This window comes from Lolium perenne, chromosome 5 (genome assembly GCF_019359855.2).
Source record: "Lolium perenne isolate Kyuss_39 chromosome 5, Kyuss_2.0, whole genome shotgun sequence".
Lineage (NCBI taxonomy): Eukaryota > Viridiplantae > Streptophyta > Magnoliopsida > Poales > Poaceae > Lolium > Lolium perenne.
Window position 1 is genome coordinate 54493974 of NC_067248.2, and position 12619 is coordinate 54506592.

Sequence of the window (12619 nt, forward strand, 5' to 3'; positions counted from 1 at the left end):
TCTATTCATCGGATCTCACCAAACACAACATGTAGCATTACAAATAGATGATCTTGATCATGTTAGGCAGCTCACAAGATCTATAACAATGAAAGCACAAGCGGAGAAGAAAACCATCTAGCTACTGCTATGGACCCATAGTCCAAGGATGAACTACTCACGCATCAATCCAGAGGCGGGCATGATGACGTAGAGCCCCTCCGGTGATGATTCCCCTCTCCGGCAGGGTGCCGGACGCGATCTCCTGAATCCCCCGAGATGCGATTGGCGGCGGCGGCCTCTCAGTAATGTTTTCCGTATCTTGGCTCTCGGTACAGGGGGTTTCGCGACGGAGGCTTTAAGTAGGCGGAAGGGTAGGTCAAAGGGCGTCACGAGGGGCCCACACTACAGGGCCGCGTGGCCAGGGGCCAGGCCGCGCCTCCCTGGTGTGTCGCCACCTCGTGGCCCCACTTCGTCTCCTCTTCGGACTTCTGGAAGCTTCGTGCAAAAATAGGCCGCTGGGCGTTGATTTCGTCCAATTCCGAGAATATTTCCTTACTAGGATTTCTGAAACCAAAAACAGCAGAAAAACAGCAACTGGCACTTCGGCATCTTGTTAATAGGTTAGTGCCGGAAAATGTAAAATAACGCTGTAAAGTATGTGTAAAACACTCAAGTATTGTAATAAAAGTAGCATGGAACATAAGAAATTATAGATACGTTTGCGACGTATCAAGCATCCCCAAGCTAAGTTCCTACTCGTCCTCGAGTAGGTAAACGATAACACAAATAATTTCTGAAGTGACATGCTACCAACATAATCTTGATCAACATTATTGTAAAGCATATGAGATGAATGGAGTGATCTGAACAAAAGATTGCTAACAAAGATAATGACTAAGCAAATGAATCATATAGCAAAACTTTTCATGAATAATACTTTCAAGACAAGTATCAATAAGACTTGCATAAGAGCTAACTCATAAGCAATAAATTCATAGTAGAATGCATTGAAGCAACACAAAGGATGATTAAGTTTCAGCAATTGCTTTCAACTTGTAACATGTATATCTCATGGATATTTGTCAACATAGAGTAATATAACAGGTGCAATAAGTAATCATGTAAGAATTAATGCACGCAGTTAACACAAGTGTTTGCTTCTAAGATAGAAGGGAATGGGTAAACTGACTCAACAATAAAGTAAAAGATTGGCCCTTCGCAGAGGGAAGCATTGATTACTATTTTTGTGCTAGAGCTTTTGTTTTGAAAACATAGAAACAATTTTGACAACGGTAGTAATAATTCATATGTGCTATGCATAATACTTCCTACAAGTTGCATGTCTGATGCATAGAGTACCAATAGTGCTCGCACCTTGTCCTACTGATACGTCTCCAACGTATCGATAATTTCTTATGTTCCATGCTACTTTATTGATGATACCTACATGTTTTATGCACTTTATATGTCATATTTATGCATTTTCTGGAACTAACCTATTAACAAGATGCCGAAGAACCCTGTTTTCTGCTGTTTTTGGTTTCAGAAATCCTAGTAAAGAAATATTCTCGGAATTGGACGAAACTTTCGCCCAGGGTCCTATTTTTGCACGAAGCTTCCAGAAGACCGAAGACCTAACGAAGTGGGGCCACGAGGAGGCCAGGGGGGTGGCCGGCGCGGCCCAAGCCCTGGCCGCGCCGACCTGCCCCCTGGGCCCCTCGTGTGGCCCCTCGCGTTGACCTTCCGCCTACTTAAAGCTCCCGTCGCGAAACCCCCAGTACCGAGAGCCACGATACGGAAAACCTTACAGAGACGCCGCCGCCGCGAATCCCATCTCGGGGGATTCTGGAGATCGCCTCCGGCACCCTGCCGGAGAGGGGATTCATCTCCCGGAGGACTCTTCATCGCCATGATCGCCTCCGGAGTGATGAGTGAGTAGTTCACCCCTGGACCATGGGTCCATAGCAGTAGCTAGATGGTCGTCTTCTCCTTGTTGTGCTTCATTGTTAGATCTTGTGAGCTGCCTAACATGATCAAGATCATCTATATGTAATTCTATATGTTGTGTTTGTCGGGATCCGATGGATAGAGAGTACTATGATTATGGTGATTATCAATCTATTGTTCATGTGTTGTTTATGATCTTGCATGCTCTCCGTTATTAGTAGAGGCTCTGGCCAAGTTTTTACTCTTAACTCCAAGAGGGAGTAATTATGCTCGATAGTGGGTTCATGCCTTCATTGATACCTGGGACAGTGACAGAAAGTTCTAAGGTTGTGATGTGCTGTTGCCACTAGGGATAAAACATTGATGCTATGTCTAAGGATGTAGTTATTGATTACATTACGCACAATACTTAATGCAATTGTCTGTTGCTTTGCAACTTAATACTGGAGGGGGTTCGGACGATAACCTGAAGGTGGACTTTTTAGGCATAGATGCAGTTGGATGGCGGTCTATGTTCTTTGTCGTAATGCCCGGATTAAATCTCACTATATTTATCATGTCATGTATATGCATTGTTATGCCTTTCTCTATTTGTCAATTGCCCGACTGTAATTTGTTCACCCAACATGCTTTTATCTTATGGGAGAGACACCTCTAGTGAACTGTGGACCCCGGTCCTATTCTTTACATAGCATACATTCTACTTGTTTTACTGTTTTCTTTGCAAACATCTTCCACTCGATACGTTTAATCCTTTGTTACAGCAAGCCGGTGAGATTGACAACCTCACTGTTTCGTTGGGGCAAAGTACTTTGGTTGTGTTGTGCAGGTTCCTAGTTGGCGCCGGAATCCCTGGTGTTGCGCCGCATCACATTTCGCGACCATCAACCTTCAACGTGCTTCTTGGCTCCTCCTGGTTCGATTAAACCTTGGTTTCTTTCTGAGGGAAAACTTGCTACTGTGCGCATCATACCTTCCTCTTGGGGTTCCCAACGAACGTGTGAGTTACACGCCATCAAGCTCTTTTTCTGGCGCCGTTGCCGGGGAGATCAAGACACGCTGCAAGGGGAGTCTCCACTTCTCAATCTCTTTACTTTGTTTTTGTCTTGCTTTATTTTATTTACTACTTTGTTTGCTGCACCTAAACAAAATACAAAAAAATTAGTTGCTAGTTTTACTTTATTTGCTATCTTGTTTGCTATATCAAAAACACAAAAAAATTAGTTACTTGCATTTACTTTATCTAGTTTGTTTTATTTACTGTTGCTAAAATGGCCAACCATGAAAATACTAAATTGTGTGACTTCACAAATGCAAATAATAATGATTTCCTATGCACACCTATTGCTCCACCTGCTACTACAGCAGAATTCTTTGAAATTAAACCTGCTTTACTGAATTTGGTTATGAGAGAACAATTTTCTGGTGCTAGTTCTGATGATGCTGCTGCCCATCTCAATAATTTTGTTGAACTTTGTGAAATGCAAAAGTATAAAGATGTAGATGGTGATATTATTAAATTGAAAGTGTTTCCTTTCTCATTAAGAGGAAGAGCTAAAGATTGGTTGCTATCTTTGCCTAAGAATAGTATTGATTCATGGACTAAATGCAAGGATGCTTTTATTGGTAGATATTATCCTCCCGCTAAAATTATATCTTTGAGAAGTAGCATAATGAATTTTAAACAATTAGATACTGAACATGTTGCTCAAGCATGGGAGAGAATGAAAACTTTGGTAAAGAATTGCCCAACCCATGGACTGACTACTTGGATGATCATCCAAACCTTCTATGCAGGACTAAATTTTTCTTCGCGGAATTTATTGGATTCAGCTGCTGGAGGTACCTTTATGTCCATCACATTGGGGGCGGCTACAAAACTTCTTGATGATATGATGATAAATTACTCTGAGTGGCACACGGAAAGAGCTCCACAAGGTAAGAAGGTAAATTCTGTTGAGGAAACCTCTTCCTTGAGTGATAAGATTGATGTGATTATGTCTATGCTTGTGAATGGTAGATCTAATGTTGATCCAAATAATGTTCCTTTAGCTTCATTGGTTGCTCAAGAAGAAAATGTTGATGTGAATTTCATTAAAAATAATAATTTCAACAACAATGCTTATAGGAACAACTCTGGTAATAACTATAGGCCATATCCTTCTGCTAATGGTAATGGTTATGGTAATTCTTATGGGAATTCTTACAACAATAATAGAAGTGTACCCTCTGGTCTTGAAGCCATGCTTAAAGAATTTATTAGTACACAAACTGCTTTTAACAAATCTGTTGAGGAAAAGCTTGATAAAATTGATACTATCGCTTCTAGAGTTGATAGGCTTGCCTCTGATGTAAATCTTTTAAAGTTGAAAGTTATGCCTAATAATGATCTTGATAATAAGATTACTACTACAGCAAATGCCATCCAAGTTAGAATTAATGAGAATATAAGATTAATGGCTGAATTGCGTGCTAGGAGGGATAGAGAAGAAAATGAAAAACTAGCTAAAGAGAATAATGTAGCTAAAGTTTGGACTATTACCACCACTAGTAATGCTAATTCTTCACATGTTGCTACACCTCCTACTATCAATGGTAAAATAATTGGTGTTGGCAATGTTTCTACTCCTAGTGCAAAGCGTACAAAACTGCCTGAAATTGCTAAAACTGCTGAAACTGCTTGTGATAAAACTGCTGAAATTTTTTCCAACCTTGGGAATAATGATCCCATTGCTGTAGCTCATAATGATTTAGATTTTGATGATTGCCACATCTCTGAAGTTATAAAGTTCTTACAAAAACTTGCTAAAAGTCCTAATGCTAGTGCTATAAATTTAGCCTTTACAAAACATATTACAAATGCTCTCATAAAAGCTAGAGAAGAGAAACTAAAACTTGAAACTTCTATTCCTAGAAAGTTAGAAGATGGTTGGGAGCCCATCATTAAAATGAAATTCAATGACTTTGAATGTAATGCCTTATGTGATCTTGGTGCAAGTATTTCTGTTATGCCTAAAAAGATTTATGATATGCTTGACTTGCCACCATTAAAGAATTGTTATTTGGATGTTAATCTCGCCGATAATGTTAAAAAGAAACCTTTGGGGAGGATTGATAATGTGCATATTACGGTTAACAATAACCTTGTCCCCGTTGATTTTGTTGTCTTGGATATCGAATGCAATGCATCTTGTCCAATTGTGTTGGGAAGACCTTTTCTTCGAACTGTTGGTGCTGTTATTGATATGAGGGAAGGTAATATTAAATATCAATTTCCTCTCAAGAAAGGTATGGAACACTTCCCTAGAAAGAGAATGAAGTTGCCTTTTGATTCTATTATTAGAACAAGCTATGATGTTGATGCTTCTACTCTCGATGTTACTTGATTTGCACTTTCGCGCCTAGCTGAAAGGCGTTAAAGAAAAGCGCTTATGGGAGACAACCCATGTTTTTACCTACAGCAATTTTTTGTTTTATTGAGTCTTGGAAGTTGTTTACTACTGTAGCAACCTCTCCTTATCATGTTTTTGTGCCAAGTAAAGTTTCTATGTCAAAGTTGATGTTATATTTGGGATCGCTGCTTAGAAACAGCATTGCTGTCTGTCACGAATCTGGGCATAATTCTCTGTAGAAAATTCGAAAAAATCTGCCAATTTACGAGCGTGATCCTCAGATATGTACGCAACTTTCATTAGTTTTGAGTTTTCCCATTTGAGCAAGTCTGGTGCCATTTATAAATTCGTCTTTACGGACTGTTCTGTTTTTGACAGATTCTGCCTTTTATTTCGCATTGCCTCTTTTGCTATGTTGGATTTATTTCTTTGATCCATTAATGTCCAGTAGCATTATGCAATGTCCAGAAGTGAAAAGAATGATTGTGTCACCTCTGAATGTGTGAATTATTAATGATGCACTAACCCTCTAATGAGTTTGCTTGAAGTTTGGTGTGAAGGAAGTTTTCAAGGGTCAAGAGAGGAGAATGATATACTAAGATCAAGAGGAGTGAAAGCTCTAAGCTTGGGGATGCCCCCGTGGTTCATCCCTGCATATTTTAAGAAGACTCAAGCGTCTAAGCTTGGGGATGCCCAAGGCATCCCCTTCTTCATCGACAACATCATCAGGTTCCTCCCCTGAAACTATATTTTTATTCAGTCACATCTGGTGTTCTTTACTTGGAGCGTCGGTTTGTTTTCGTTTTTGTTTTTGTTTGAATAAGATGGATCCTAGCATTCACTTTGTGGGAGAGAGACACGCTCCGCTGTTGCATATGGACACATGTGTCCTTAGGCTTTACTCATAATGTTCTAGGCGAAGTTTCTTCTTCGTTAATTTGTTATATGGTTGGAATTGGAAAATGCTACATGTAGTCTCTACTATATTAAAGCTCTAGAGGTGGTGTCCCATGGTACGTCGTCCGGGCTTCCGCACCGCGCAGCGCATGCTAACAAAACCGTCGGGGAGCAGCGATCCCGCACGATAATTCCGGGCTGAAAAAAACAGCGAGCGGTTAGTCGCGGACCCTAGACCCCAGAGGAAAGGAAAGAAAACTGGTGCCCCATGGCGTCCAAGAGCTGCGGCCCGGACCTCCTGGATTGGGTCGGCACCGACATCTCCGCCTCCATCTTCCACCTCCTTGACCACCCGGCCGATCTTGTCCGGGCCGCCGCTGTCTCCAGACCCTGGCGCAGATTCGGTGAGCAATTCTCGCCCTTTCCTCTCCAATGGCCTATCGATTCTATATATCATCGCCATCTTCCTGAGTTCCCCCCATTTACCGCAGTGATCGACAACAACTTGAGCAAGAGCATGTGCCTGCGGCTATGCCCGGAGGTCGCCAACGTCGCCGCCGTGGCGGAGGTAACCAGATCGGCGTCCTCACCTGCCGTCCCTGTGTCAGAAAGCGACGTGGCCATCTTCACGCACTGCATCGGCGCGTCCAGCACCGACCAGTTCCCCAAGGAGACCATGGAGCACACCCTCGACGAGGATTACATAGTAAATTTCCGCCCGTCCTATTGGTCCAGCGGCGGGTCGGACAGCCCCGATGAGCCCGGGAGCCTTACCGGCCTACAGGCTCAATCATGATATCTGCATTGTCGATGAGATTAAGGTGCAGCCGTTCGAAGGTGCGTTATCACTGATTTTGCATTCGTGGTATTTTCAATTAGTTTGAGTCACACACCCTTAATCCATTGATTAGTGTTCCCAATTAGTTGAGGATCGCAAGGCACTGTTAACTACTCTCTTTGTTAGATTTGTCTTGTCAGGTGATTGCTTGATTATACTTTGTATGGCTTTTTGTTTCGAACTGCCAGCCTATTTTCAGCGTGGTGATCCTATATACTCTGCAAAGGCGGTGCGATTTCAGATGGGCCATTACAAGCTTCCGCGTGGATCAGAGTCATTTGTCACCCATAAGGATGAGAACAAGATGGTAAATGCTGACAAAAATTACATGTGGACTTACACTTCACCAGAGTACCCTATGTTGCAGGTGAGTTGGGAGCAATCTTTTTCATATTGGTATGTCTGCTGATCAACGATATTTTTTTAATATGATACTCTGTAGTATAGCTACTCCATGCAGTAAAAAAATACTCTTTTATTTAGCCAGACTTTCTTATGTTTAGATAACTGGGAAAAATGGACAAATTAAACACAGTCACTATATGATGGTGTGATACTGTATTGTGATATAACAGTGTAGTAGCAATATTGATCGATATTATATGTAGAGATGGCCTTATAACACCCTCTATTTGTGGCTTGGTAGGAAAATGTACTACAATCCTTCAAGCTCCCACGCCCTGTCCTTCGCATTGGTGGTGTGGTGATGATTGAACTATTGGGCGGAGTGCAAAAACAAAAAGCAGATGATCGGTATTACATATGGTAAGCATGATCTGCTTTTGCAAAAAATGGCATTATGATGCAAAGTATTGGAGGCTGCATGTAACTCACTCTCAGGCTGGTACATCAAATGCACAACTTAATACTTGTTCACTTCACCATGAGGAACGAAATTATGTTCGCCGGGAACTTAGTTCTATTAAATAATGATCGTCCTGTAACTTTTTTCCTTGTACCTAGGCACGCACGACTCCTCCTCAATCTGAAAGCTCAAACTGCCAACAATAGATCCCTCCTTCCTCTGCGGTGACTCCATCTAATGCCACGCCTGAACCACCGAGTCGAGAGCCGCCGGAGAGTACAGTCGCACAACAGTGATTCTCCGCGCTGCGCGTTGGCCTTGGGCGCTGTCGCCGTCGGCGGCTCCGCGGGGGGCCACGGCTCGAGAATCGAAGACGAGCTGAGGGCTGACGTGTGCTCCGTGCGGGAAGCCATCTCGCCGGTTCGCCGGGGCCATCACCGCCTCGAGCAGTCGAGCCGAGCAACGCGGGGTCGTTTTCCCCTCGGACTACAGCGCTAGGAACAACCGGCACAAGGGCCACGGCCGCGGGTGCCAGGACGGAAGGCCGCATCGGCCTCTGCTGGCTTGGAGAGGACGAGACGCCGGGAACCCCTGGTGTAGAGTGCCACACCTCCATTTCCTTTCCGCCACGATCCCAGTCCAACCTCCTCCAGCCTGTAAGCTCATCTATCTCTGTTACTCAAACTGGATCAACTGATTGGTTGGCGATGGACATGCAACGTTGCTCTGCATCTATTTCTTCTCTACATGATTCGTTTTGAAATCTGTTCTAAATGGTGTTAATCTCTTCTAGATATTCTGGTTACCATCTAAAATTCACTACTGTGAAACATTGTGTCCCATGGTATAGATGCAACAGCAGATTAGTGATAATGTATCTAATCATCACAGAGCAAACAATGGTTTAAATTATTGGATGGAATGGAAAACATGAATAAAAAAAAGGGTACACTAAAGCATGTTTTTATGGATTTTCCCCAGCCATCTGCTCTGAAATCTTTTGCCTGAAGTTGACACTGCAATGTGCGTCATACAATTGTTTTTTTCAAAAGAACTTGTCACAGTTAGTTTGTGAGTATTATAGAGAACATGATGTGTGCTCACGGCATGGCAAAAGAAACACATCAGATTGAGACCTCCAATGGTTGCTTTTTTACTCCGTTGTTATAGTTCTGTTATAGAGCGTGTAAGCCATGGGACTTCTATCATTGGTCACAATTTTTTGCTTCAGATTCGATGTGTGGCCCTTGGTTCTGCTCACAATGTTGTTCTTCAGCATTTCCACGCAGGTAAAAGTTCAGTTTCTTAAACAGGAATATCTCCCACTATTTTTACTTCTTTTGAGTTGACAGATCCTATACTAGCATTGACAAATTGTGCAGATGCCGCTGTTCCCCAAATTTGAGTCGTGTCAACTGGTGAGTTACCTAAGATTCTTGATGAAATAGAATCATTTCAAAGAACGAAGTGCCACCAGAGCAATCCATATGCATCTAAATTCACAATATATTAGAGCAACATATGTTGTCTCAGGGACAAAAATAACAGGTATAATTTACTGCTTATAATTCATAATTAAATGAATAACATTTTTTTCTATTCAACGAACAATAATGCTTTACAATCGTGAAGAAGGTTGCAGGCCAAGAAGCTGATACATCAAGTGGGTTGTTTCACCATAGAAGCGTATTAGTTATTAATCCTGGTAAAGAGTGAACCAGTAGCCAAGAAATCTCACTATCTTGCTTCAGAAGAAGGTACATATCTGAAAGCTTTATTAGTTTTGACTCCTTCTCGCTAGCCTTTGCGAGACTACCTTAACTCTTAGCTGAAGCTCATGATTCTTTTCTGGTCTCTCTTTCATATACTTTTGCGAAAATCCATGTTTCATAGGTTAGTGCCAATTCCTGTCAGTCGGAGCTGGCATAAGACTTTGGAGTGATCAAATGTACACAAACCTGAAGTTACATTGATTCTTATAGAATTAGTTGTGACTCAATGTGGTATTGTCCAGTGCTGCATTGCATGTGATAGATTGCATCGTAAGAGCAGATTACTAAAAACATTGATTCACCTGTATTATATCTAAGCACTGTGAACTTTGTTTATCTAATGCTGACATGCATACAAACACAATAGACCTACAAAAGCTATTTACTAACATGACTGCTACAAATAAAAACCCTCTAACCTTCTGTTAATTAAGGTACTTTGACCTTCAGCAAGCTCTGCCAGCACATGTTCAGCAACTTCCTGAGTGCTGGGCTATGCCCTCTCACTTATCCGTTCCCCATCAAGCGCCTTTGCAACTAACCCAAGCATCCTTCGAGGTCGACAAGCTGTAGTTTGGTGGTCGTCAGCCTTGGTCCAGGAGACTTACAGCAGTGGCAGAGGGAAACCCCACATACTTCGGTGGCTCTGGGGTCCCATGCGCCCACCGGAAAATCGTGCCAATGCGGAAAAAACCGGGCAATTTGACATGAAAAAACAGCCCACGCACACACGACGCCAGCACCGCGTCCTCCAACTCCCCCTTTGAGCACTCTAAGTCTCCAATGCTCCCACCAGCGCGAGGCCGCCGCACCGACCCTACTCTCCATCACCAGACTACCAGAGCGAAGACTCCGCACCCACCCTGCTCTCTCCCCACCAGCCCAAGGCCTTCGCACAGCCTCGCCGACAACGGCACATCGCTCCTCTCTCGCCGGGGCGAGGCCCCCGCCGACCCTGCCCCTCTCCTGCTGGTGTGATACCACAGCTGGATCCTCCGCTCCCATGGATCGTGCGTTCCCCGCGAGTGTACAACGCGCAACCGGGTAGGGCAGTCCATTGAGCAGATAAACATGACCTGAGCCTCTCCGCCTGGCACACCTCTGGCCTCTATCGCTGGAGAATGGAATAGTACAGGTAGTTCGACACCCAACGAGTGTTTGGTTTTGATTTGCAATATTGTTGACTATTGAGTCAGATTTGATTCTGAATTTGTAAATTGCAGTAGTATGAGATTGTGAGAAAGTTAGTGTTAGTAAACTTTTGTACAAAACGATATGAATTTGAGGTGATGCCATTTTTTCAAGGAGTCAAGATTCAGGGTAAGCGAAGGTTGATTACATTGTTGAACCATGATCGCTAGGCAGAATCCTACCATCATCACGTTAAATGTACACTTTGGTTTTTCTGCATCAGTTTAACATAAGAATCATGCCATATATTATGTGATTACAGTTATTATCTTTTTATGGGAAGACACTATAGTGGAGCCTGAAATGTTGGTTGGATCTTTGATGGAGCACTTATAAATGGTGTGGCCCTTCCAAGTTCTGACTAATAACTCACATATTGCATTTTACATGATGGGCATTGTATTCATCTTCTAAGACCGGTTTGGAATGGGGTAGGTAGCATTCCAACAAGTAAATGATGCCATGCCTGTCGATGGGGTACTCTGTCCTCGAGGAACGACGAGCCTCAGTGACCCTCCGCGTGTTCCTGATATAGAGCAAAGACAAACTTCTTCTTCTCATCCTCAGTGACACAGATGCTCTGTTGCCCGGCATGGCAGCAAGAAAGTCGAGCAAATTTGATTCACGATGCAGATCTGGATCATGCAGCCTCCTCTGCCTCACCTCGCCACGCCTGTTCTTGGATTTGCACCAGCGGTACACCAGGTTACTAATCACTCATCATATTCTCCACATTTTGTTTCTCTAATTACACAAGCACCTTCTTTCCATGGTACTATTGCATGTTCAACATGGTGCGAACTGGAATAATTTTATGGTGATATCTACAGATGTATACTCTGTAGTTGTTATAGGGTTCATCTTTCTGGTAAGTTGTAACTGTCTCCCTGTAGACCCACACCATGCCCTGCCATGCCAGTTGGCCTTTGTTTTGTTATTGCTAACCTTGAAAATGACAGTTTCATCTGATTTGTAATATGAATGATTTATACTGCAATTCTTATGCAAGAATTTAGTTGTATAAAAGAACATGATCTATTTGCCATCTTATTTACCACATATAATATGAAATATGGTCCAGTCTCAAATTTTAGCTATGAAGTTATTTAATGTAAGAACAGTAGATAATCGAAACATGTACAGATTCAGGTATCTGGCTTGAATGCTAAAAAAGTTTCTAATAAAAATGGGAGTATGATAGCAAGCACTCTCGAGAAACACAAGAATCAATTGGATTTGGTCTAAGAAAGAAATTGCATTCATGTACCATCGCTCCATTTAGTTTTGGTATTCATAAAGTAGCATACATTATTTTGATGTTGGATGGCCTATACAAAGATACAGTTCTGATTTATGAGGCCTCATGTGATTTCACCGTTCCTATTTATTTGGAGTTATGTTCACCACATCACAACTTGCAGCGCAATGTGTCAGAAGGAGATAGAATATCAGTGAGGTACTATATGTTCAATATTTGTACAGCTGTATAAGAAAGTCCAAGTTCTAAGCTACGAGGATTAGAGGCACAAATGATGAATGTGGAGGTTGACAAATGGGTTTGACCAACTAATGAATGGTTGAAGGTAGTTTTGTTGCTACGACAGGGAGAGCTATTTTTCTTCATCTGGGGTGGGTATAGGGACACGAAGAAATCTCTCTGTTCTTTCGTCAACTTAGACTACTATTACTGATGATTGCAGATCTATGGAAAATCCAGAACGCCTTGCTGTCTTAAGCTGTTTATGTTCAGAGAACATTGTCGCAATGGAACTCTTGGGCTGAGTTAGGATGGTAT

The 12619-nt window shown here is 42.5% G+C and overlaps 1 pseudogene; it reads left to right on the top strand.

Annotated features, from left to right (window-relative positions):
• Window positions 1–6443: 6443 nt before the first annotated feature.
• LOC127321611 (F-box protein At4g00755-like) lies at window positions 6444–7869 on the top strand (annotated as a pseudogene).
• The last annotated feature ends 4750 nt before the right edge of the window (window positions 7870–12619 follow it).